General features: G+C 38.4%; 1 long non-coding RNA gene across 1 annotated transcript in view; it reads right to left on the bottom strand.

The window, feature by feature from the left end:
* Window positions 1-22,555: 22,555 nt before the first annotated feature.
* LOC125164641 (uncharacterized) overlaps window positions 22,556-23,373 on the bottom strand; it is a 44,468-nt gene continuing 43,650 nt past the window's right edge. Inside the window, exon 3 of the long non-coding RNA XR_007151841.1 lies at window positions 22,556-22,682. This is a non-coding gene — a long non-coding RNA (uncharacterized LOC125164641). The remainder of the gene's footprint in view (window positions 22,683-23,373) is intronic.

The following is a 23,373-nucleotide window of genomic DNA, read 5'->3' as shown; positions in this document are numbered from 1 at the left end:
ATAGAACAGGATTCCCATTTTATAGATAGGAAAATGGCATTCGCAAATAAGTTTACCAAGGTCACACAGAAATAAAATGACTGAGCTAGGAGTTAAATCTAAACCTCTTGATTTCAAGTTTAGTGCTCTTTGTACCATTCTAGAATTGCCTTTAGAAACTTTTTTCCATTTTTTTCTTAAATATACTAGTAATTTCTCACAGCTACATTTCTTCAGAATTAATGTATTTGCCATTTGTTCTGGTATGTGGCTTAATACAGATGAATAAACATGGTAAATAAATCAGTATAAAATTAACAAAAGTATGCTTAAGGAAAATTATGTATATTTCTTCCATTGCATGGTCACGACAATTAAAAAAGTATTTACAAAGTAGATTATTAGATAACTGAACATGTGATTTTCAAAATCTGGGAGATTCTAAGTTAAAAGGATCATGAGGGAGTACAAGGGGAGTGCAGCAAGGTAGACATATTTCACAAATTTTCCTTAATGCAGGCACTTTAAGTGTTAAATAACTGTGTTTTAATTCAATGGAGGAAAGATTATTTATAACCTCCTATTACATTCTCTCAGACATTCATGTCTTTGAGTCTATTAAACTTTGGAATATGGAAACAAACTGCAAAAATAAAGTTGTTCAAATTCCAAAAATTGGGGAACATCAGACAATATACAAATTATTCTATAGCTGCAAATAAGAAACCAAACCATGGTTTTCTTAAAATAAGTGATATACATATAAGCTGTAGTGTTGATTTACAAATTTTGTTAACTATCAGATTTTATCATTACCTTTTCCAAGTAAAAGATAAGATAGAGTTCTCAACGTGCCTGAGTCAGAAAATCCAAAAGGAAAATGTTTCAAGATTAAATTGAAATAATCACATATACACATTTTTTTCCTAGCCCCCACTCTCTACTACAACCAATAGGCAAAAAGTAGGAGGTACAAAGGGAAGGCATGGCTGCCTTATTAGGTGGAAGAATCATTCAATAAGTTCTCTTGACATCTGCAGGTATCAAGTCTTAGAGGCACTGCTGAGTTAAGAAGAAGCAAGTCCTGACCAAGATCCAAAGGAGACACCCCTCTCAAGGTAATTGTGTGGATAAATGACAATGCTGCTAGGGCACTCTTACTCTAGAATCTACTTTTTCTATTAACATGTGGTTTCTTTTCTTTTTTTTAAGCATTCATTTTTTTTTTAATTTACATCCAAATTAGTTAGCATATAGTGCAACAGTGATTTCAGGAGTAGATTCCTTAGTGCCCCTTACCCATTTAGCCCATCCCCCCTCCCACAACCCCTCCCGTAACCCTCAGTTTGTTCTCCATATTTATGAGTCTCTTCTGTTTTGTCCCCCTCCCTGTTTTTATATTATTTTTGTTTCCCTTCCCTTATGTTCATCTGTTTTGTCTCTTAAAGTCCTCATATGAGTGAAGTCATATGATTTTTGTCTTTCTCTGACTGACTAATTTTACTTAGCATAATACCCTCCAGTTCCATCCACATAGTTGCAAATGACAAGAGAAGAGGCTGGGGGAACTAATAAATCCAATTTTGGACAGGCTGGGCTAAAGGTGCAATGGTACAACCAAATGGAGATGTCCATGAAAGAGTTGGATATATGAATCTTGATCAATAAACTTAGAAGCCAGCATAGAGATGGATACTGTTTCCAAGGAAAGGCAGAGATGTTGCTATAGAATGAGAGAAAAATAGGGTGAATGTCAGAACCATAATTGGGTAAGTAGAGAAGAAAGAAAATCCATGAATGAACCTAAAAAAAAAAAAAACCCTTCAGAGACACAGGAAGGATAAGTTGGTTCCACAGAAACCCAGAGAAGAGGGAAAGACTTGTCAAACACTGAGGAGAATTCCATCCTGTAAGACAAGAATTAGATTGGCAATAAACACATCATTAGCTAACTTGACTGAAGTTGTTCCAGTAGGCAGGTGGGAATAAAAAGCCTTTTGCATTGAATTGTGTAACAGAATATGTAAGGACCTTCGAGGAAGAAAACAGTCTCTCTCTCTCTCTCTCTCTCTCTCTCTCTCTCTCTCTCTCTTTCTCACACACACACACACACACACACACACACACACACACACACACACAATGTGAGTGACACTAAAAGAGATGTGACTGAAGATCAAGGAGAAGTGGGGCTGCCATGGGCCTTGTGAGCCACTTGAAGAATTTGGGGGGAGGGCTTTAAGATAAAGATCAGCGGAAAACCAGTGAAAGGTTTTAATGAGGAAACTGGAATAATAATATTTGTATTTTATAAAAATCAGAGTGACTTTAGTCAATTAAAAGCAAGGCTGTGGGTCAGTTAAGGGACTATTTTGATAATCATGAAAATGAAACCTCTAACAAGTCAAAGATATTGAACCCATCTCCCCTATCTCTGCATATCCTAGAACAGTGCCAGCTACTTAATAGGTAATATTTGCTAAGGAGAGGCTCAAGTGAGATATGATGCTAACTTGGCTAGGATGCTGTTGGTGAAGATGAAGAGAAGCAAATTGATTCAAAACTGTCCAGGAAGTAAAACATAGAGAGGATTTAGTGATGGATGGACACCGGAGAATGAGAGGCAGAGTCAAGCCTGACTCAGGATTCTGGCTTACACAACTACTGGGTGAATACTGTGTCATTCACTGAAATGGGGACACATGGAAGAGACTGTTTTATGGGGGAAGATGTTGATGGAGACTGATTCAGTTCAGACTCAGACTAAAACACCAAGTAGTTTCAGAGTTTTCTGATGATGATTCTAAAAGGTGACCAGTTGGCACTGACAGCCACTAAAGCTGAGGGTGCCCCCATCACATTATCATAAGCCATATGCTACCAGAGACCAGTTCATTTATACTGAGCTTCCCTACGTTACATACAGGCTGTCTTTATTTTCCATTTTCCTTTCACAACATTCTGGAATTACAAGTCTTTTTGCCTATATACTGGCATCATGGAAACATCATACACTTTCCACCCATGGAAACATCATACACTTTCCATCTTATATTAGGAAAAACAACATGAGGTTCTTAAAAATTAGATTAATGCAGGTCAGAAATAGATTTGATATATTCAATAACTTTAACTGTGATGAGGTACCCCTCATCTAAAAATGAATTATTGAGGGGCGCCTGGGTTGCTCAGTCGGTTAAGCGGCCGACTTCGGCTCAGGTCATGATCTCGCGGTCCGTGAGTTCGAGCCCCGCATTGGGCTCTGTGCTGACAGCTCAGAGCCTGGAGCCTGTTTCAGATTCTGTGTCTCCCTCTCTATGACCCTCCCCCGTCCATGCTCTGTCTCTCTCTGTCTCAAAAATGAATAAACGTAAAAAAAATTTTTTTTAAATAAAAATGAATTATCGATAGGCAAAGTGCATAAAAAAATTTATAAAACATTTTCAGGTAAAGGATCCTGTAGACTAAAAAATAAAAATTAGAGGGAGGAGGAAAGCAAAAGTCAAATAGCATCAGAGAATCTCAGGATTTTGTGGAAACTGTCCTTGCAATATATTACATAGTGCACCGTGTTATCCATCATACATACAGGATCTGAGTTCAATAAAGTTGGCCACTCAACTTAAAAGCATACAATGTATCTTCCTGGACCTCTCTTTATGTCACAACTGCTATGATTTTCCTAAATGACGGTGATGGGAGTTGGGAGAGGCGAGAAAGTAGTGTGTGTGTGGAGGGGGGGAGATGGGGGGGAGGGAGAGTAAATACACATGCAGTAAGTGGATAATGGATAGGTGAGGGATTGCTTAATATAATTTCTGATAGAAGATGAAGGTCTCCTTTTAGATGAGAATTTAAAGGAAAATAATAATCCTATTGGCAAACCAAATGGAGAAACCTGATTTTTAGTGGTTTCAAATAATGATAGTGTTTTCAAAAAATATATAGGTATCTTTTCACTTAACATCCACATTTGAAGTTTAATTTTAGGAAAAAAAAATCCTTAGCTCTTAAACTTGCTACTAAAATTTTAATTTTATATCACTGGGCAGTTTGGTAAAACCTATTCTTTCGTTGTCAAGCACATCGCAAATCTTTTCTCTTGTTTCTTCACTTATAGGGGTTAAAAGGACAAGATGAAGGGTTTAATCCTGACGGGGCTCATCCTGGTCTTTGCCATTTGTTTCCCGGTAAGATTCTATACACTTGAAATAAGAACTACCTAAAATTGAAAGCTACATTAACACTGAGATAGGGATCAGAGTGAGATTATGGGATTGTATTTCTAAAATCAAGATACAGTCACATGAGATGGAAAGAAACAGAAACAATTACCTTCTACTTCTAACATTCATAAAAATATGTTTATTCAAAATCACCTGGAACTTGAGGAGAAGAAACAAAGCAAAGGGAGATGTGGAAGGGAAAAAAGAGAAAAAGAGGGAGAGAAGCAGAAGAGAATGACTATTAGTTGAGGAGGATAAATATGAGAAAATCCCCAAATAAATTTGGAGCACTACAACTAACCTTGCAATGAAATTACCAAGACTCCCACTTCTCCTTCCCTTGCATGTTCACCCACTACTTCCATTACAAGGAGATAACCCTGTGAAGACGAAACATGAGGGCAAGCTTATCTCCAGCTTGTTTGTCACTCAGCCTCTGGATCTATTATTATATTCTCACAATCAAACACTGCAGTATGTTCTTCCACATAAGGCAGAAACACAGTGAAAAAGAAGATAGTCTCTTCTATTGGTATCTAAAATAAACAATTGTCATACATATTTGACTCATCTGAAACATGACTTGTGCTCATGGTTTTTATGTACTTTTCTGAGTGAGCCTTGGTCTTTTGAACTTTGTGGGCTTTTGCTTTTCCCTTTTATAGCTCTGGCAGAGTTTTTTGGTTTTGTTTTGTTTTTAAAACCTTCTTCTGCTCTTCTGATTTAATCATATACTATTTACTAGTTCCTTATCTCTCTCTTTGCTCAGAGCACAGTATCCACTATTTTTAGAACTACAGGAGGCCTTCAAGTGTCTGTTTCATGCTATTTAACCAGCAATGCTTCATTCAAGGATCCTTTCCTTTTTTGTCATTATTATTATTCCCTTGTCCTATTCTTTCCAGAACATTTAATGCCTCAGACAAAGCTTTTACAAGCAAGAGAAACTCATGGTTTGGGGCGGGGGGGGGGGGGGGGGAGGGGGGGGCTGTTGTTGTTGTTGCAGTTTTTCAATATCCAACTTTCTGAATTCAACATCAAATACTTCTCTTTTATATAATTTCTAAACTAAGGTTTAGATGTAATACTTTCATTGAGATTCATGTAACATGTTTACATGGTAACTATGTGATTTTTTTTGTTAATTCCTAAAGGAGATGACAATGATTTCATCCTGCAGTTTTTAAGTGAAAAACAAGTTTTCAGAGATTTAATGGGGTATTTTATAAAACCAATGAACTGGATTTCCCCAAATTAGATTTCTGTATTTTGTTGGATTTTCTTAGAAAATACTCTAAGCATTGAAAGTAACACCCAGTACTTTCTCTAATCATCCACATATTGTGCCTTGTTCTTTTAAATTATAGTGCAGTTAATTGTAAATTTATATTACACTTGAAACCAAAGGACTTTCCAAACTAAAGAGCAGACCAGTTTCCATAACTGAAGTGAAAATACAAAACAATAATTGACTGAATGCTTCACTTGGTGATATCTTCTATTCTCTCCTGCTGCAGTTCAGTGAGAGTCAGCAATCACAGCGCCGGGCAACAAGGAAAACAATTAACCATCAGCCAGTGCAAAGGTCCCCTGTCAGGACATCACAAAACAGACCTCCATCCACCCAAGTCATTAGTAAACCTCAAACCCGTTCTCATGCCTCTGGTTCACCTGCACTGCCTAACAAAGCAGCCAGCCAATTATCTTTAAATTCTAGGACATCAAGTAAAAAGAAAAAACCTACCCTGCCATCAGAAAGGGAAAGTCTACAAGTCAGGTCTAAGAAAAATACGTTAGCCTCTGCCAAGAAAGGGCCCCCCCTTTCATCTGGTTTAACAGGACGAAATGCTCCACGCAGGACAAGTAAAACTCTAAAACAACCTAAAAAAAGTCAGAAGACAACTGCCAAGAAACAGTCAAAACGGACTCCAGCAGTACCAAAACCATCTTTAGCTGTTAAGAAAAGTCAAAATGCACCTAAAAAACCTCTGCCCATGTCTGCCAAGAAGCAGTTGAATTTGCCAAAAGTACCTCAGGCAGCATCAAAAAGAAGTTCAGCTTCGAAGAAAAGTCCACAAAAATCCAAGAGAATCCAGTCTACGCCTACTAAGAAACAGTTAAAACGGCGCACAACCAAATCAGCTCCAAAAACATATCTAACTGAGAAGAAATCTCAAAATATTTATAAACCAAACTTGTCTGTATCCAAAACACAATCTAGGTCCACAGCAATAAGAGGTTCCCCCCAAACTTCTTCAGCTCCGAAGAAAAGACCAAGTACATCTCACAAGACTCTGTCATCGCCTGTCAAGAAAAAACAGAATCGGGCAAAAGTAGTTAAAGCAGCCCCCCAAAAAAGTTTAGCCAAAAAGAAAACTCTAAAGAATCAAAAAACCAAATTGTTAACTCCAGTCAAAAAAGGGCCAGCTAAGGCAACAGCAACAAGAGCAATTTTAAAAGTCAAAAAGAAAAATCCAACTACATCTAAAAAGACAGCATCTACATCTGCCAAGGAAAAGCTCAATCAGCCAAGAAAAGTTGCAACAAAAAAGAAAATATCTATAGCCAAAAATAAAGTGTCAAGGAAATCCAAAAACTTTACCACACCTGCCAAAAAGCAAGTGAATCAGCCTAAAGCACCTAAATCAGTACTAAAAACACAACCAGCCTCAAAGAAAAGACCAAAGATATTGAAAGGCTCCTTGTCTAAAACTGCCAGGAAGCAGTCAAATCAAACAAAGGAAGGCAAATCTCCAGCCCTCAAAACAACTCTGGCCAAAAAGAAAAACCTAAAAAAATCTAAACTAGCTGCCAGAAATCTCAATGGGTCTAAATCTGCTCGAGCAGGACCAAAAAGATCTCTAGCCAAGAAGAAAATTCAAAAGAAATCTACACAGAGACAGCCCACAGCAGGTAAAAAGACTGCAAAAACAGTTCCTGCAAAGAATAAATCTATAAAACCATCTAAAAAAAGGCAGCCCACATCTCTAGCAGCACAGAAAAGGCTAAGTAAATCCAAAAAGAGACCCTTTAAGCCCTGTAAGAAAGGTGTAAATCAACTTAAATCCCTTCAAAGAAAAAAAAGACCACCTTCCTCAGCAGGCAAAACTGTAAAACGACCAAAGAAAGGGAAATCTATACTTGCCAAAAAAAGGTTGAAATCATCTAAACCTAAAGGATCTAAAACTGTTCAAACTCCACAGAAAAAGCGCCCACACAACAAAGTCACAAAACCGTTCCCAATACATGCTCCATCTAAACTTCATCAATATAAACTTCCCTGTCTACAACCAAATCGACCACGTAAGTGTCCACTGAAGGTTCATCAATTCTGTCCACTGCCACCAAGACCATGGCCAAGTGGACAACATCCTCATACACACCACCAACAGCATCACCACCCTCATTTGCCTCATAAGCCACCCGGTAAACCACGGCCTCCAACAAGGCCAACAGGAACAGAAGACATCACAACTGATGGCCCGACCAATGCAATGACTGCAGCAGCTGGAACTATTAGTAATTTAGCCACCATTGCTAGTACCATGTCCGATAGCACAACATCTATATCAGTTGCCCCAACTAGTCCATCTGCCACTGCAACTAAGGCATCAAATGCAACCACCAGAGCACCTGAAACTCTACCCCCAGGGGCTGCCACCACAGTCCAAGTGACACCAACCATGAACTCAGCAACTGGTGCTGCCTCCACTACAACTGCCCCAGCATCTGTGGTCACCTCCAAAACACCTTCAGTGGAATCCACATCCCAAGAGTCTGCTGCTTCCAGTGCTGCCACCTCCATAAACCCAGGGGCTGACTCCACAGCCCTCTTAACCTCTGCTTCCACCACTGCACCTGATTTCACCACAAACAGCTCAGAAGCTGAAGCGACCACAACAGATGACACCACTCTCCCAATGATTTATGATTCCACCACTCCAGCTGCCTCTACGACTTCGGCAAACACAGTCCTTGCTACTACTGTTGTCACCACTGCTGTGGCCTCAACTCCCACATATGTTGGAGCCACAGGTGCAACAGCCCTCACAACCCTGGAGACTGGGGCCACTAGCCCTGGTGCTACTTCATTATCAGCCAGTGCTACCACAACTCTTGCTTCTGCTACCATGGAAATATCCAGAACTTCGACCACTGCTTCTAGTTCTGTCACAACCCCAGCTACACGTGGTGCCACAACCACAGGTGCACCAAGTTCTGCAACCACCAGTGCACCTGGTACTGCCACCACAGCTGCATCGAGTTCTGCCATCACACCAATGGATGAGACTACCGCTGAAACAACCAGTGACACAACCACTGAAGCTACTTCCCCAGTGAATGAGGACACCACTGAAACAGCTGATGACACAACCACTGAAGCTACTTCCCCAGCGAATGAGGACACCACTGAAACAGCCGATGACACAACCACCGTAGCTGCCACCACAACTTCACTCAATGGGGTAACAACTGGTGCAACAGACTCCTCCACAATCTCAGAAACAGACTCGTCAATCCCTGCTACTACAACCGCAGGATCCTCAAACCCAAAATCTGTGGGGACAATGACCACCACCACAGCAGTGGCCTCTTCAACCCCATCACTGGATACGACCACCCGTGGTGCAGTCACAACTTCAGCCACTAATGATACAGCTGCAGCTGCCGGCACAACAGTAGCAGGTGTTGCCACTTCAAACCCTGTGACTTCAGCCTCCACTGTTGAACCAGTTGTGCTGACCAGTCTGGGTCAAACTACTACCCAGGCTTCTAGAACTACAACTCTAGGGGAAGAGGCTACCACTGAACCGACCAATGACACAACCACTGAAGCTGCGACAACTGCACCTGCTGATGCCATGACCTCCACAGCTAACCCTCCAACCTCAGCAATAGATTCCACATCTCCAGCCGTGAGTACAACTGATTCGGCTACAACCATAATATCTGGAGTAGTTACCAGCACAGCCAGAGTAGTCTCCATAACTCCAGGGGTTGATGCCACCACAAGTGTCACTACCTCACCTTCCATTGCTGGTACCACACCTCCTTCTAGTGCCACCACAGCTGTGCCAAGTGCTGCTTCTACTACTGAATCTGGTGCACTGGCCAACAGTGAAACCACCGTCCGGACCTCCGATGCTACAACCCCAGGGGATGAGACCACCCCTGAGTTGGCAAATAATACAACCACAGAAGCTGCTACCGCTTCAACTGAAGGTGCCACAACCCGTTCTGCTGACTCCACAACCTTAGAAGTAGGCACTACATCTGTTGCTACTACTGCAATGGCTACATCATCTGCAACCACAATTCCTATGACAGCTACCACTGCAACAGCTGCAAGCTCCACCAGGGCTGCAACTACACCGTCAGCCTCAGAGGCTACCACTACTGCCAGTACAAGCATACCAGCCACCACCCTCCCTGCTGACCCTGGTTCTTCAGCCAGTGAGGCTACAACTCCAGTGGATGAGGACACTACAGAAACTTTAGGTATCACTGCCACTACAACTCCATCAGGTGTCACCTCCACCACTGTACCTGAAGATTTAACCACCGAATTGGACTCTGCCACCACAGAACCCGAAACAGCTGTCTCCACTGATGAGGTCACTGCTGCCACACCAGATGATACTACTCTCGCCGCAACAAGTACCGATGCTGCCGCGACTCCTTCTGCAGAATCCACAGACCCTCCTGAGGTTTCCACACTTGCAGCAGATGCTACCACCCCACCTCCAGAAGGGATTTCCACAGCTCCAGCTATCACAACAGTAGCAGCAACTACCACACCTGAAACTAATGCCATTAGTACTGCCCCAGTGACAACCACCAGTCTCGCAACTACAGTCCCCACAAATACAGGCTCAGCTGGAACCACCTCTGTTGTTGACAGCAGCACACAATCATCACCTGCTACTGTGACCACAACCAGTATACCTACAACTGGCCTTGACACTACTTCCCCATAGTAAGAGCAATGCAGTGGTGCATCTCGAGCATCTTGAAAACAGGTAAATCATGCATGCAAAGAATTAGATGAAGAAATTCAATAGTGCTCTATATTTCTCTAAACACCTTACTTTAATAACTAGTTACTCTTGATATGCATACATTTTTATTCTTTGCAATTCTATGAGAGAAAGCAGTCTCTTATTTTGTATATAGGATATAGAGATGTGGAATTTGCTCAAATTCAGAATACATGGTGGCAAAACCAGGACTAAAATCCAAGTGTCTTCATACTTAAGCCAACAGTCAGAAAGCTTACAATTCTAGAACAGTAAGCCCAGAAGACAGTTTAGTAGATAGTTGAATCGCAGTCACTTGGTTTCTTTTCCAAAATAAAGATTACTGAGTTCCACTAACCTAGAAACTATACAATTTTTAAAGAAAATTCTTGGGAGGTGAGGAGCCTGATGAGGTTATGAATGTAAAAACACGCAGACAGTATTTCATAAAGGGAAACTGGGAAGTATACAAGCTCACACACAAGAATGAGTATCACAATCAATTTACTGTAAATAGTTGAACTTGACTATAGCAAAATTGCCACCTCAGTTAAGCTTAGATGGAATTAATAAGAAAAATCCATGGAGAACAAAACAAAATCAGAAAAATGTATAAAGTAAATTTTTATCAAAATACAACACAATAAGAACACCTAAGTGGCTCAGTCAGTTAAGTGTCTGACTCTTGATTCCACTGAGGTCATAATGTCCAGTTGTGAGATCAAGCCCTCCCTCCATGGAACCTACTTGGGATTCTCTCTCTCCCTCTGTCTCTGCCCCTCCCCCACCCTCTCTCCCTCTCAAAATAAATAAACATTAAAAACAATACAACAAGGGGCACCTGGGTGGCTCAGTCGGTTGAGCGGCCGATTTCAGCTCAGGTCATGATCTCATGGTGCGTGAGTTCAAGCTCCGCATCGGGCTCTGTGCTGACAGCTCAGAGCCTGGAGCCTGTTTCAGATTCTGTGTCTCCCTCTCTCTGACCCTCCCCTCTTCATGCTCTGTCTCTCGCTGTCTCAAAAATAAATAAATGTTAAAAAATTTTTTAATAAAAAAAAAACAATACAACACAATGAACCATGTGATTAGAACCATGATCTAAAACTCTAAAATACAAGGAGCAGGTCTAAGATGATTTTAGCAGAAAGGATTGCTAGAACACATAATATCAAAATTTTTTACAAGGATTTTTGATTTTTTATTTTGTTTTGTTTTTTGGGTTTTTTTTTAAGTTTTTTTAAAGTTGGATAAAACCATTTTAGGTTGTAATAATGATGAACTTGGGCTTGAGTACAGCAGGTAGCTATGCTTTAAACACAGGGCATCTAACTAGATATGTTTTACTTTACAATAGAATCATGAACTATCATAAAAATAAGAGAGTGGTGCTGGGGCAAGGGAGGGTATATAGACTGGAATTTATTTCAAATAATTAATGGAAAATAGTAATTTTAAACTGACTAGGTGATATTTATAGGACTGTAGAAATTAATTTTATATTTCTCAACATTTTTCCTAGGTCATAACTTTCCTAAATATTAAACTTCTCACCTTAACCTCTGCCAATATTGCCTCAAGAAATGACTGCCATCTCACTTCAGAAATAAGACAACTCTAGAAATTCTACTTTCATTCTCTCACTTCTTATGTGTGTTCAATTTTAATTTTTCAGCTTTTGTTCAATAAATCATTTTGAAAATCATTTGTTCCCTGTGCATATTTGTATCACTCTCATCTGTTTGGAAATGAATGAAAAGATTAATATGCCTGTCCCCCTAAAAGGGATTCCAGTTATGAGCAATACTTAAATATAAGGTTGACCTGGGCACCTGAGTGGTTCAGTCTGTTAAGCAGCTGACTTCAGCTCAGGTTATGATCTCGCAGTTCAAGAGTTCGAGCTCCGCATCAGTCTCTGTGCTGAGAGCTCAGAGCCTGGAGCCTGCTTCCGATTGGGTCTTCCTCCCTCTCTGCCCCTCCCCTGCTCATGCTCTATCTCGCTCTCTCAAGAAAGAAAGAAAGGAAGGAAGGAAGGAAGGAAGGAAGGAAGGAAGGAAGGAAGGAAGGAAGGAAGAAAGAAAGAAAGAAAGAAAAAAGAAAAGAAAAATATAAGGTTGACCAAGACCTTAAAATTCTCCTCAGTGTGACTAAATTTTAGACAGGTTTCTTCCTGACTCTGGGTCCCTGGAGGTTTAGAATACTTATTTAGAACACTTGCAATTGTAAATTCTTTCTCTAGTTTTTTGAGATGTAAATATTTTTAAAAGCCTCTTTTCTAATTTTACAACCTAGAAATATCTTTCCTAAGGACCTGGGTGCCAAGGAAGATAGTGCCCCCTTTCCCAGTCTCTGCAGTAGGGTAGGAGCTTATTTAGATAAGCACCAATTAGCAAGCACATACTGTCTAAATCACAGTTAAACATTTGCAGGCTCCAGAATTACATAATTTACTCTACACCTTCCATCAATCCACATCCCCATAACATCCTCCAGGTACTTTTCCACTAGCTCACCCTAGCTCTAAAATACCTCTCACCTTTGTTTCTGCAGAGTTGGCTACTGAAATAGTCTTGAATGAAGTCTTCCTTGCCTGTTTAACTTTATCCTGCAAATTTTGCTTTGACAAGGTAAACATGTGGAATGCAGAAACTATAAACAAAGTTTGGGTGAAAACTTCCATCGGTCAAGCTCCACAAAAACAAAAGAAATGAAAAACAGGGTCAGGCTCACTAACATAATCTGAAATGACTTTCATATTATGTCTACTTTTAACACCATGAAAAATATATATTAAATTTTTGAGGCTGAGAAATTCTGAATTAAGTATAATAAATATAATTTTGAATGTATAGCTGACTTTGAAAGAAAGTAATAGCAAGGAAAACTCCTATAATGCAAAAACAAAATGAAAATATAATCCAGGGAGGAGCTGTACATGGACTCTAAGGTCATCCTCAAGGATGCGGCTGGTCTTGGTAATTCAAGGGCTTCAATTTTAAAACTTAGATGAAGACAAAAGAATGGGCATTGAGCCCACTCCAAACAGTTGGAACTGAGTCTCTCTACATAAACCTGGGACTCTCAGAAAGCCACATCCTTTAAATGGATTCAAAACATTTTGAACACTGGTAGAGGCAATTGAGAAACACTGTGCTATACACACTTGAGTCTAAAAGATTAAAGAGAATTTAAGAGATAATGGATGTAGATTGAGATTGCCTATTTTCCTTCCAATAACATAACAAAGACATAGGAACAGAGGCAATAATCAAAGGTATAAGGACTGAGAACCAGTCATTTCATTCACCTTTTTCTTAAAATAACAAACATGTTGACATTTTTATCACACAAAGAATATGCATAAATCTTCAGCTAATCTTCCCCTTGAGCAGCATCTTATTACAGATCTTCCTCAACTTATGATAGAGTTATGTCCTGATAAAAACCATCATAAATTTAAAATATCATAAGTTGAAAATTCATTTAATACACTGACCCCACCAAACATCAGAGCTTAGCCTAAATGACCTTAAACATGCTCAGAACACTTACATTAGCCTACAGGTGAGCCAAAGCATCTAAACGAAGCCTATTTAATACAAAAATGTTGAAAAGATCCTGTAATTTATTGAATACAAAAGTGAAAAACAGAATGGTTGTATGTGTATACAATGGTTGTGTGTTGGTTGTTTACCCTTGTGACTGCATGGCTGACTCAGAGCTACAGCCCCTGTCACTGTCCAGCATCAAGGGAGAGCATCTCTAGTCCAGGAAAAGATCAAAATTCGAAATTCAAGTACAGTTTCTACTGAATGTGTATCACTTTTGCGCTATCATGATCGAGCCATCATAAATTGAGGACCATCTACATTAATCGCTCTAGTGAATCCATTAGACCAGGCCTGACCCAGAGACACCCTCTTCACAAATAAATCAACATCACAGGAATAATGGCTATCCTGGAAGTTTTAATATTGCCTAGCTTGTCTGTGTATCTAAATACTCTCCAGGTTAATATTTACTTTCCAAAACAATAACAATAATAGTTGACAATCACTGAGCACTAATATGTGCAAAGCATTTTACATATTCATCAAATTTCAATAGATCTTAATCACAACACTATGAAGTTGGTTCTACTGTTAGGCCCTTTTTACATATGAGGAAATTGAGGTTTGGAGAGTTTAAGTGTTTTGTTCAAGGTCAAAGAACTAGAAAGAAGTGGATCTAGCATTTATAAAATACATCGACATTTAATATAAAATAAATGAAGATTAACACACAAGTAATTTAATTGCAGATAACATCTTTGGCTTAGAATAGCTGACTCAATGCATGTGAAGAAGTTGGGTCCTCCCTGAAAGAAATAAGTGTATAAATTAAGGTATTTTTAATACATGGTCCATGGCAAGATGGCTCAGATGATTACACTGGATACTCAAATATTTTCATCCCACTAAAGGACTAAAAAAAAGACAGCTGAATATAAGAGAAAGTACCTCAAAAAATGGCATTAAGAAAATATTACTTAGAATTTCTATTTCCTGAAAATCTGACAAACTTAGATAATAATCTTTGAGAGTATAAACATTAATACCCAGGGCACTGAAAGGAGCAAATCTGATCCCGGAATTTATTCAATATAAAAGAAGAATTGTTTGTGTTAAATTTCCATTTAAAACACACATGAAAAGAAGTGTCTTGTAACATCCATTTCGAAATTACAGAAATTCACATCTAGCCCTTGATGACATGGATATTTAAAAAGGGGGGAAGTACAATCAAAGTGCCCAATCCAATTAATATTTCCAAGGGAGCATACCATGTAACAAGCTACCACCCACATGAAGAAATAGAACCTGACAAGCACACCAAAAGACTGCATGTGCCTCCTTCCAGTCACTGCCCTTGACAAAAAGCAACCGTCATTCTGATATACATTTTTTCATTCTTTTTTTTTTAATTTCAAGTATAATTAACATAGCATTACATTAGTTTCAAGTGTGCAATATAATGATTCAACAGTTCTATACATTTCTCAGTACTCAAGATAAGTGTATTCTTAATCTCCTTTATCAATTCATTCTTTTTTAAAAAACATGTTTATTTTTGAGAAAGGGAGAGTGTGAGAGTGCATGGGCAGGGGAGGGGCACAGAGAGAGGGGGACAGAGGATCTGAAGTGGACTCTATGCTGACAGAAACCCACAAACAGTGAGATCATGACCTTAACTGAAGTCTGACAAACAACTGAGCCACCCAGATGCCCCATCAATTCATTCTTTAGTTCTAAATCCCCACTTCCAATTGCTTTATGAACTGAAAGTATCTATCCAGATCTATCTCAAATACTACACATTGGAAAGGAACATGTTATCTTTGCCTCTCACACCTTTCTGTCCTATGGTCCATCTCTACCATGATCTGTTATGCATCTGGTTACCCAAGCTACAAATCTCAATATTATCCTCAACTCCTCTTAATCCCCACTGTATTCTGTTGATTCTCTCCCAATTATTTTGTTATTTTTTTTAAATAAGTGATATTTTCTTTTCTTGCCCTTTACAGAGACTCATGACCTCTGTCATGATTAATGATCTGAAAATTAGTCTTCCTGTTTCTAATTATTCTCATTCCTCCTTCTCATCATTAAGGCCAATAATGACTGAAATATTCTAGGTACCACAACAAGGTAACACAGCTGGACAGAGTGAGAAATAGGGAAAGCAGAAATTGAGTTCTGAGTGGTAATGGGGCATAATATTCTCTAGGGCCTTTAAGAGTTTAGATTTATTTGTAGTAAGATGAAAAATGACTGGAGGCTTTGAACAGAAGAGTAGCATAATCTGACTAATATTTAAAAGAAACACTATATAAGAGAAAGTGGAAGCAGAAAACTAGTTTAAAAAGCAGCAAAGTGAGAACTGATTGAAATTTGGACCAAGATGGTAGTGGTGTTGCTGGAGAAAAGTCACCAGATTCCAGGTATATTTTGGAGACAGAGCCACCCATATTTGCCTAAGAATTGGATTTGGGGTATAAAATAGAATGAATAGTCAAGGAAGACTCCAAAATTTCTGAACAACTGGAATTATTGACTTGCTATATTAGTTTGTTCAGGCTACTATAACAAAATACTATAGAGTGGGTAGCTTAAACGATAGAAATTTGTGTTCTCACTGTTCTGGAGTCTAGAAATCTAAGATCAAGTTGCCAGCCAATTCAATTTCTGGTGAGAACTCTATCTTGTAGATGGCCACCTTCTCATTATGTCTTTACATGGCCTCACCTCTGACCATGCACATGGAGGAAAAAAAAATTTTTTTCCTTCTTATAAGGTCACCAGACCGAGATTAGGGCTTCACCCTTATGTCTCCAATTAACTTTAATTATCTCTTAAAGACACTATCTGCAAACATAGTCACATTAGGAATTAGGGCTTCACATATAAATTTTAGGGATGCTCAACTCAGTCTCTTAACAGTTGTCAACAAACAAGATGGAGAAACCATAGGAGCTTTTTTATTGGGTGGTATTTTGAGTATATTAGAAGTTTTGTTTGGACATGGCATCTAATTGGCTCTGTCATATAAGAAGTAGGATATAATAGTCTAGAATTTAGGTTAGATGTTTGACCTGGAGATATTAATTTGAGGGGTGCCTGGGTGGCTCAGTCAGTTAAGTGTCCAACTCTTGATTTCAGCTCAGGTCATGATCCCACAGTTCATGAGTTCAAGCCCCAGGTCAGGCTCTGCGCTGACAGCACGGAGTCTACTTGGGATTCACTGTCTCTCTGTATCTCTCTCTTTCATTCAAAAAATAAATAAACATTAAAAAAATAAAATAAAAAGAAATCAAGGAATCGATCCCATTTGCAATTGCACCAAAAACAATTAGATACCTAGGAATAAGCCTAACCAAAGAGGTAAAAGATCTGTACTCTGTAAACTATAAAACATATGTGAAAGAAATTGAAGAAGATACAAAGAAATGGAAAAGTTCATGGATTGGAAGAACAAACATTATTAAAGTGTCTATATTACCCATAGCTATCTACACATTTAATGCAATCCCCATCAAAATACCACCATCATGTTTCATAGAGCTAGAACAAACAATCCTAAAATTTTTATGGAACCAGAAAAGACCCCAAGTAGCCAAAGCAACCCTGAAAAGGAAAAACAAAACTGGAAGCATCTTGATTCCAGATTTCAAACTATATTACAAAGCTATAGTCATCAAGACAGTATGGTACTGAGACAAAAACAGACACATAGGTCAGTGGAACAGAATAGAAAACCCAGTAATAGACCCAAACTATACAGTCAACTAATCTTTGACAAAGCAGGGAAGAATATCCAATGGAAAAAAGACAGTCTTTTCAACAAAGAGTGTTGGGAAAACCAGACAGCAAGATGCAGAAGAATGAAACTGGACCACTATCTTACACAGTATATAAAAATAAATTCAAAATGGATGAAAGGCCTGAGACAGGAAACCATTAAAATTCTAGAGTATAACACAGGCAGCAACCACTTTGACCTTGGCGATAGCGAGTTCATACTAGACACATCTCAAGAGCCAAGGGAAATAAAAGCAAAAATGAACTATTGGGACTTCATCAAAATAAAGGCTTCTGCACAGCAAAGGAAACAATTAATAAAACTAAAAAGCAGCTTACACAATGGGAGAAGATATTTGCAAATGACATATCTGATAAAAGGTTAGGATCCAAAATCTATAAATAACTTACAAATCTCAGCATCCAAAAAAACAAATAATCCAATGAAGAAATGGGCAGAGGACATGAATAGACACTTTTCCAAAGAAGACATCTAGATGGCTGCCAGTCACATGAATAAAGTCTCAGCATCACTCATCATCAGGGAAATATGAATCAATGCCACCATGAGATACCAGCTCATACCTGTCAGCATGGCTAAAATTAACGTCTCAGGAAACAAGTGTTGGTGAGGATGCAGAGAAAGAGAAACCCTCTTGCACCATTGGTGGGAATGCAAACTGGTGCAGCCACTCTGGAGAACTGTATGGAGGTTCCTCAAAAGGTTAAAATGGAACCAACCTATGATCCAGCAATTGCACTATTAGGTATTTACACAAAGGATACAAAAATACAGATTTGGAGGGGTATGTGCACCCTGATATTTATAGCAGCAGCATCAACAATAACCAAACTATGGAAAGAGCCCAAATGTCCATCTACTAATGAATGGATAAAGAAGAGGTGGGATGTTTATATATAATGGAATATTACTCAGTGGCCAGAAAGAATGAAATCTTGCCATTTGCAATGACATGGATGGAGCTAGAGTGTATTAGGCTAACTGAAATAAGTCAGTCAGAGAAAGACAAATACCATATGATTTCACTCACATGTGGAATTGAAGAAACAAAACAGATGAACATATGGGAGGGGGGAAATGAGAGGGAAACAAACCATGAAAGAATCTTAAACATAAAGAACAAACTTAGGGTTGATAGAGGAAGGTGGGTGGAGCATGCACTAGATGGGTGATGAGTATTAAGGAGGGTACTTTTATGATGAACACTGAATGCTGTAAGTGATGAATCACTGAATTCCACACCTGAAAACAACATTGCATTCATTGTATGCCAACTAACTAGAATTTAACTATTTGAAAAGAAAAAAAAAAAGAAGATTGAGAAGGTGAATGAATTCAAACTGACCATTCTGATTACCAGTTAGCATTAACAAGCACTTAGAAGTCATAATCAAGTATTGTTTTCTCTGGGCACAGGAATAAAGTGGATGGAGAGTTACGTTTACTCTGAATTGATGCTTTACAAGCAAGTACAATAAAGCAAGAAAAAGGCAAAGGATTTGATTTATGCAGAAGGGAGAGATTATAGTAATTGTTTATAAAATGTGAACTGGATAAGGAGAACAGTGAGAACTCGGGGAATAACAAAGTGTTAAAAGCTGGTAGGATTCACAGACTGTAGGAATCCATGAGGTTACAGAAATGTTAGAATCAGGGCACCAGATAGAGATTAGAAAGTGAGCTGTTTGTCACAGGAATTATTAGTAATGGTATGTTTTAGTTATGGCCATGAGAATGAATAGTTTAAAAAAAAAAGTAAACAGTAAGCATATAGGAAAAAAGGAGTCAAGGAACTGAGAGAACAAAATATTGAAAGGACCTTCTATGTCATTGAAATCACCATGAATTGACAAAGCAGTGGTATGACAAAAAGTTACAGCATAAAAAAAAGTTACAGTAAGCCAAGAGATGAAATCTGTGATAGTTAATTTTTTGTGTCAGCTTGATTGGGATAAGGGGTGCCCAAATTAAATATTATTTTTGGTTTTGTCTGTGAGGTTGTGTCTGAATGAGAGTAGCATTTGAATCAATGAACTCAGTAAGGTTCATCCAATCCAAAGGATGGGTTCATCCAATCCTTTGAAGGCTTGAATAGAAGAAAAAAGGTTAAGGAAGAAGGAATTTGCTCCCTTTTGCTTCCTACGACTGGATACAGTTGGGACATTTTCTTCTGCCCTTGAACCAGGATATATACTATTAACTGGACTGGAATTACACCACTGGCTTTCATGAATCACCAGCTTGCAAATAGCATATCATGAGACTTTTCAGCATCCATAATCATTTGAACCAATTTCTCATAATAAATATCTCCATATATTTATGTGTGTGTGTGTGTATGTGTATATATATATATATATATATATATATATACACATACACACACACATATACACATATATATGTATAGATACATGTACATATACATACATATGTATATATATGTATATGTACATGTATCTATACATATGTGTGTGTGTGTGTATATATATATATCCATCGGTTCTCTTTCTCTGGAGAACCATAATGAATACAAAGTCTTTACATGAAGAGGGAGAGTGATTTGAGCATCCCTAGATGACTAACTGGATATGTAGTGGAAGATATATAATGATGCAAGAGTCTAAGCTGGTAAAAGTTTGAAAAGAGATGCAAATGGTCTGAAGCATCAATAAGGAACAAGGAAGATTCTTAATTCACCTCCAGGTTCAAAGGTACTGGGATATGGAAAAGCAAAGAGGCAAGACTTAAAATAGTGACAGGTAAAATTGTGTCTTCAGATTGGGGAAGCTAGGTTTGGGATATCATAAGGGATAAAGGACAAAATAAGATTAGTTTCATGATCAGTGTAGAGTTTGGGACTAGGAAGGGGTTGAAGTCTTGGAGCCTTGAATTCACTCCTATATATTGAGATTTGAAGGCCTGTATTATTGCCCTTGAGCACCATGAGTGTAGTGACACGGGGAAGGGAAGACTTATTCACTACAGAGTTCCCAGGACTGCCTGTAGGTCTCTGCTGATCTGACTCTTGTCCCAGGCCATGGATGCTAGGAAGAAGTATGGGAGATCAGACATTCACTCCTTTTAACCCCAGTTGTGTGTGAGCATTCTCATTTCTGTGCCATTTTTCATACTTTTTCCTACACATAATAAGTCCCCCTGACCCCAACTCCAGTCTCAAACACCCAAACTTCAAAGCCAAGAGCCTTTCAAACAATCACTTCTTCTCTGGTAAAACCCCAAAATTATAGTCCTTTGATTATGTGACTCATAGACCAGATTTTGCTTATCTTATTCCCCATCATGTCACTCAGAGCCTCGAGCTGAACCTTAAATAAGCAAGCATTCAATTAATGTTTCAATAAATAAATACATAAATAAATAAATAAATAAATAAATAAATGGCAAGAAACATGGTTATCTGTATATTCCTTTCCTCCTAGAATATATCATAAATTCTTTGAGAATCAGTGTTATATCTTCTACTTCTGTTTTTCCACCAGTGCCTTTCAGACACTAAATAATACTTGTTGAATTGATATGTATCCTCATCCATTAAATATATGGTACCAATAAGCTTGATGATTCAATAAAATAAAACAAGCATTTTATGAAAATTAATTAGAGCCATGCATGTAGGTTTCACTTTTGCCATGTAAGAATGATAACTGCATGTGGATGTCAATAACCGGTTTTCTAATCTGTGGTTCCTCCTTCAATATAACTATTGTAGTGTATGGAAAAGCACTGGTGTTAGCCTACTTATGCATTATAGATGACAACTTCCAGAAATAGTGAGTAGATCATAAACCAGAAAGTATGTGGAAAAATAAATGAACTATTCACCTCAATGAAGGGTAGCAATGGGTTAGAACTTCTTGGACTGAGAAGAAGAAGGAGAAGGAGAAAGAAGGAGGAGGAGGAGGAGGAGGAGGAGGAGGAGGAGGAGGAGAAGGAGGAGGAGAGGGAGAAGGAGAAGGAGACAGAGGAGGAGGTGGGGGAGGAGAAGAGGAGGATAAGGAAGAGGAAGAAGAAAGAAGAAAGAAGAAGGAGGAGGAGGAGGAGGAAGGAGGAGGGAGGAGGAGAAGAAGAAGGAGGAGGAGGGGGAGGACGAAAAGAAGAATTTTAAGGATGAAGTTTCTTAACAAAGCCTTGATTTTATCGTCCCAGGTTCAACTTTGAAAATCATGATGCAGAAATCTTTGCTACCTTAGATTTTATAAAGATGAATTAGTGCCAGCCAGAGATTCTGAATCTGAGTCTGGCAGCCTACTGGAATAAAAAGACCTGCAAATATTATCTCTAATTGAATAAACATTCCATCTTTAAGTACATATTACTGCACTAGCTTTCCAACAATTGCTTCAAGTGCCATAAAGAGCAATATTTAATGTCATGGGAATGGTATTTCCAAGCTACTAAAGTGATAACATTATACTTGTTCAACTCATGACACATTGCTTTTGATCTGAAGGTAATTATGGTGTACATAGAGGCTTTGTACATCAATACTCTGCCTGATTAAAAGAACAATCCAGTGACAATCTGGGATATAACTTGGGGATTCAGTATTTGTTCCAATGCATAATAAAAGAATGTCAGCTACAGAAAAGTATTAAGATGAGCCAGAGAATAGGGACAATAGAGGAAGCCTAAACAAAAAACAAAAGTACAAAAAGCTCAACTTTGTCTTTCTACTTAGTAACATCCATACATCACAACCATTACAGAATTTTAGGGTTACGTGATATGAAAGAAGAAGGTAGGATTAAAAAAATGAAAAATGTAATTGCCGGTAAGTAAATTTTTGAGATGTCTTCAAATGAGAAGAAATAGCAAGCCAATTAAGTTCAGACTGAGTCTCTGTGCCTCATAGAAGTTCTATGTATGCCTTGCATAGCATAAACTGAAAGTCAGTAACAACTTAAGTTCAGATTTTTATGGAGGTTTTAGAATATATACCAATGAATCACCTCAGCAAGTGACACAGCAGGGATGATGGATTTTGGTGGATTCCATGTAAATGGACAATTAGCTTCAGAAACTGGAGTTAACAGCTATATCAGCCAGGAATTTGATGACTGAGGGATCAGCACTGTATCTATATAAATCATGTAGAAAAGAAAAAACAAGATTATACTGGGCATGTTATTTTTTTTTAATTTCTTCTTCTCCTATAAACATATTTTTCAAACACTCAACCAAACACAATTCTGTCCTTACAAAAACCACAGCCTCATGGGGTTTTTGTCACTAATGTAAACTAACTAGTGACAATACATGTTAAATGCAATTATAGTGAAGCAAAATTTTGCTGTGGAAGCAGAAGAAGGAGCAATGTTTTAAAAAAAAACAGGAAAAAGGAGGAAATGACACTAGATGCTAGTGCCGTTTTTTTTACTATTTTTTTATTCTATAATTTCTTTTTTTATTTACATTTTAGTTAATATACAGTGAAATATTGGTTTCAGGAGTAGAATTCAGTGATTCATCACTTACATACAACACCCAGTGCTCATCATAAGTGCCCTCGTTGTGCCCATCGCCCATCTAGCCCATGTCCCACCCACCTCCCTCCATCAACCCACAGTTTGTTCTCTGTCATTAAGAGCTTCTTGTGGTTTGTTTCCCTAGAGAGTTAATTTTTAAAAGACTTCATAATATTTAAAATATGAGCCTTGGCCCTTTCAATTTGTAGATAAGCTAATAGGTTCACTTTGTGCCTGAGAGATACATGCACAAAAGCCAACAGACACCTCCTCTCTTTTCTTTTGTTCTGGGATTAGCTCAGA

Source organism: Prionailurus viverrinus, chromosome B1 (genome assembly GCF_022837055.1).
Source record: "Prionailurus viverrinus isolate Anna chromosome B1, UM_Priviv_1.0, whole genome shotgun sequence".
Lineage (NCBI taxonomy): Eukaryota > Metazoa > Chordata > Mammalia > Carnivora > Felidae > Prionailurus > Prionailurus viverrinus.
This window is presented reverse-complemented; position numbering and strand designations above follow the sequence as displayed.